The following is a 5,302-nucleotide window of genomic DNA, read 5'->3' as shown; positions in this document are numbered from 1 at the left end:
TAGCAATCAATAATATAGGTAAGTACCTCACAGCTCATAAGAATAACATCAAGCCCATGGCTGTCATACTTTATATATGGCCAGAATTATTGACCATAAAGTGCATTGTAAGTTGTTTAAGTGTAATAGGTACAACATACAGTGTGATGTAGGTGGGAAAGATGGTTTATTAAGTTAGTTAGATGCAATGGTATCAATGGACAGAGATGCAGTAAGCCTATTGATAAAACATGATGTTGTTTGGAAAAGGGGAATTCATTATGTTAGATATGATGGCATTACTGTGATCACGGTTTTTAAATTAGGATTTGAAGTAAACAGCTGGCAGGGGGTGATGTGAAAAACCCCATAACAGCAAGCCATCAAACCGAGCAGTGGAGGCTTAATAGGTCATAACACAGGCTTGAACAGAGATGTAATGTTGAACACTGAGGATGCTGTGGACGGTATCCAAAAGACACTTTTGATATGCAGTGAGAGACTATGGAACATGTTTAATGACATGGGTGGTCCTGCAGGATAAATTGAATTGTATGAGTAAAGATAAAAGACTAGATTTGATTAGATTCAATTTCATCCTCATTACACAAAGTAAGTAGGCCTACCATTGCAACAAAATGCAGTTCAGCGTCTAACCAGATGGTGAAACAGTAGCAAAGCGCATATATAAAGATGAATGAAAGTACATTTTGTTGCCAATACTTTTAGTTGAGTCGATGTTTGAATACATGGAGTTTTATTTGGAATGGTATTTTTAGGCTATGGCAGTGATCTTCCCAGGGGTATTATTAGGGCCTGAGCACGAAGTGCAAGGAAACCTATTGTTTTTCTAAGGATTATTATTTTTCCGCTGGGAGATTGCCTTTTTGGGACCTTAGCCATCCCCAAAAACTCACCAAAAATGGAATATGCGTCAGAACTGGTGGGAAATTCAATGTTCTGGAGTGATTGGGCTCGGGTGTTACCAGCGGGCGAGATAGCGCCCCCTAATGTAGGCAGTTTTTCAGAGAAAGTTTCTTCAATCGTCACGAAATTCAAGTATGTCATTGCTCACATCCTCATACCCGGATGAAATATTTCTGAGATTTTTTAGGCAGTTTTTCAGAGAAAGTTTCTTCAATCGTCACGAAATTCAAGTATGTCATTGCTCACATCTTCATACCCGGATGAAATATTTCTGAGATTCTGACCAGTTTTAAGTCAGCGATCTTGGACTTCCTGCGTGTTTTTAAAATTTACGAACACATGTTTGAAGACTTTAGGATGCACAAAAACTCATGAAACTTTACACGCACATCCAAACTAGTAATTACTTTGATTTAGTGGTGAAATTTTGCTTGGGCGTGGTATGTTGGCTCTCTAGCGCCCCCTTATGTCTTTTAGCCTTTGAACATGCCTTTGACGCCCTTGGTATACTCGAAAACTCATGAAACTTGGCAAAACGATGGACACTTGTAAATTTTACGTGAATGTACAGCGATTGGGCTTAGCGTGTTTAGCTGGCTCTATAGCGCCCCCTAACGCATGGAAGGCAATAGTTTGGACAAAGTTGATCCGATATTCATGAAATTTGGTAGGCACATCCAGCTCATTATTTCAGACATATTCCTCATTGGGTTTCATCATTTATGCATACTTTTACGAACTCCTCCTAGAGACTTCATCGGATTTGCGTCAAATTTGGGTGGTATAACCCTCACACTACTGTGATGCTAAATTGCGAAGGGATTTTTGATCGCTCAAACGGTGATGTCATACGTCATGTGAGAAAATGCCATTTTGTCACTTTTTAGGTATGGAACTTTGCGATACTCGTCCTAGAGGATTCAAGCGATCCATCTCAAAGTCGGGCAACAGAATCTCAACACCTTCAGGAGACTAAATTGCGAAGCTTTTGTGTTTACGTGAAATGGCGTACTTGTGGCGGCGCGATGAATTCCGATGTTTCGCCATTACACAGGAAGCTGTTGTAACTTGACTTTACATAGTCCAATCTGCCCCAAATTTCACAAGCTGGATAAGAGTCCAGGCCTGAAGACATATATGTGCCATTATGAGTGATAGGCCTAGCGCCACCTACAAGAAACAGGAAGTTGTTATAAATTGACTATACATTGTCCAATCTGCACCAAACTTGACATGTTTTATAAGAGTCCCAGCATCAAGATGTATACGTTCAATTATGAGTGATAGTCATAGCGCCACCTAAAGGAAACAGGAAGTTGTTAGATTTACGAGCCCAATGTGGCATTATACTTGCCCCGGGCATGTGAGCAATCCTTATTGTTGAGCCGTGCCTGAGGAACCTGCGCAATAGAATCAGGTTTTAATCAAATCAAACCATGTCACTAATCTTTCTGACTTAATGAAGTCAACACCGTGTGTGAATAATTCACATCAAAACCAATAAATAACACAGCATAGAGTTTGTCTTTACAGCATCTTTTCCCATGAGTGACAATGGGACACACCCAAACTCTGACGTTCACGTCGATTAGATCGCTCACCTAGTAACGTTGTTGTTTTTCGCTCTTAACTTTGTCACCAGTAGCTGCAGTTTTGACTTCATGAATGTAATGGGGTACCAAATGACATACTGATATTCTTTTAGTCATGATTATAGGTGATGACAGTACAATATCTGAAATTAAAGGCACCAGAAGCTAATAAAAAAAGTGAAGTGCATTTCTTTTACCTGTAGTCTCTACACCACAAATTCCTACACCTCAGTCTAGGTGTAGGACTGACACTGACAACAGAGAGGTGACAGTGGAGGAGGTTCCGAGGGTTCTGCACCCTGCGTTAAAAGCTACGAACACCCACACAGGTGTTTTCAGTTTATTTGGCTGATTAGATCTCTGCTCACTGTAATTTCTTGACATCTTCCTGAGCCTCCTGTCAGCTTTCATTGCACCTGTTTGGGCATTCTTATCATTATTGTTGGTAGATGGAGATTTGTGATCTCATGAATTCCACCTTCAACCTGAGCAGAGGTCTAATCAGCCGGAATAACTGAAAACACCTGTGTTGGTGTTCAGAGGACAAACAGGTTCAGTTTATACAGAGTTTGAACAAAGTATTCAGGTGTACAACAAAAAATAACAAATGAGTAAAGATCTTCCAGTCCCTTCGAGTTGGTACTAAATGTGATTACTACATTATGAAAATGCCCAGTGATTGGCAGTTTGGTTATAGCAAGTTCACACTACTCGACTTCAGCCCTGATTTTCCGCTTCCAGACTAGCGACTAGAAAGGAGCCTGTAAATTGTGAAATTTGATCTGAGACCTGCAAAAACTCTCGTGAGACTCGCTGCCAGACGACCTATCATTACCTCAACCATTCGAGGCATACGACATGACACAGGAGGCTGTTGTAACTTGACCCTACATATTCCAATCTGCCCCAAACTTCACAAACTGGATAAGAGTCCCGGCCTGAAGACATATACGTTCCATTATTGAGTTATGGTGATAGCGCCACCTACTGGCAACAAGAAATGGTTGTATACTGCCACATACCCTCATAGAAGTGCCTTTTAAGGATGCCCCACAGGTTCTCAACAGGTCATTTACAGTGCCACGCGCCCCACGTAGAAATGACCCTCTAACTGTTGCGTGCAGTGTGTGACAGGGTCAAAAATGACTTATGCATGATTTATGTTTTATGGTTGTTTTTATTGTATTTTGCATGTTTTATGGTTGATTTTATTCTATTTTGCATGTTTTATGGTTTTTACTGTATTGTGTGTTTTATACCTGCATGTTGGTTGTTTGGATTGCTTTTAATACGTAAATTGAAGTGTTTTTAAGAAGTCATGAACTGGAATGAGACCCATGGACAGCCACACCCCCAATCAAAGACTGATTAGGAGAGGAGCGGCAGGTGTGGCAGAGAGCCTGCAATTAGCAGGATGTAGCACAGGTGGAGAGGACACAAAAGGAGAGAACGGCTCGCAGCAGAGGGGGAGATCTTCAGTCAGAGACAGCAGTGCAGCAGAAAAGCCCTCCTGCTACTACCTACCAGCCCAGCGACCTGAGAGTCCTGTGAGACTACATGCAGCAGACCGTGTCCGCCAACGCAGATTCACTCAAAAAACGTAAGTACCCTTTTGGTACATTTACGTGGCGGACACACTGAAAACAGACCAGGATAGCTTTTATCTGGAGTTGTGATAGCAAAGTAGTGGAGAACACACTACTGGTCCTGGTCTCTTGTTATTTCACAGTTTCGGACGGTGCTGGAGAGACGGCCGAGACGGGCAGACGGCTGTTGGAGTACGGGAGAAGCTAAGACGCGGACACGAGGAGGATCGCTGGATTGGATTGGACTAGATTGGACTGAACTGGATTAAAGAGCCAGATTGGACTAGATTGGACTGGACTTTTTATAGGGTTTTTAACCTTGTTGCTAGTAACATTTTATTCCTTTTAGCTTTTAGATTAATCATTCATTTTTAGACCCATGCTATTTTAATTGCAATAAATCTGGTTTTAAATTGATTTAAACTTCTGCCTGTGTTTTTAACTCTGCTCCCCTGATGTAAAAGAACCTGAATTTATCAGAGTCCTAGGCTCCAAGTATTTCCTAGGTGGCGTTGTCGGCTCTAAGCAAAAACATTAATTGTAAATCTAACTGGTACTTTAAGTTGCGGCCTTGCCATTGGCTGTTGGGCCCGGGCCACACAGTGTCCGACTTTCATGGAAATGCACGGCAGCGGGTACCCCCGACGTGCGCAAAGGGGCGAGGGCCCGTTCAACAATGTTTGCAGCTTTAATTATTATTATTATTTTGTAAGATGCCTTAATGTTAAAATAATAATAATAATGATAATAATAATAATCTAATTTATAATAACATATATCATATTCAATTCTTATTTGCCATTCCAAGTTTCATTTTATTTATTTTTATTATTTTTATATTATCATTATTATTATTATTATTATTATTATTATTATTATTTTAACTATAAGACATCTTACAAAAGGCCCCCCTCAGCCATAAGATAATGCTTTGGTATGCTTATCTCACTTCAATCAATTATCACAATGCTTCTTCCAGCATAGATGATATTACAGTATGGTACAGTATGCACAGAACCAGTAAATAGTCTACATTATATTCATTATAATAATATCCTCCTGAGGCGAAACGTTTGAGAAACACATGAACAGGTTTGAGAAACACATGAACAGGTTTGAGAAACACATGAACAGGTTTGAGAAACACATGAACAGGTTTGAGAAACACATGAACAGGTTTGAGAAACACATGAACAGGTTTGGTGGTCAAAACTCACA

The sequence above is a fragment of the Sebastes umbrosus genome, chromosome 2 (assembly GCF_015220745.1).
Source record: "Sebastes umbrosus isolate fSebUmb1 chromosome 2, fSebUmb1.pri, whole genome shotgun sequence".
Classification (NCBI taxonomy): Eukaryota; Metazoa; Chordata; class Actinopteri; order Perciformes; family Sebastidae; genus Sebastes; species Sebastes umbrosus.
This window is presented reverse-complemented; position numbering follows the sequence as displayed.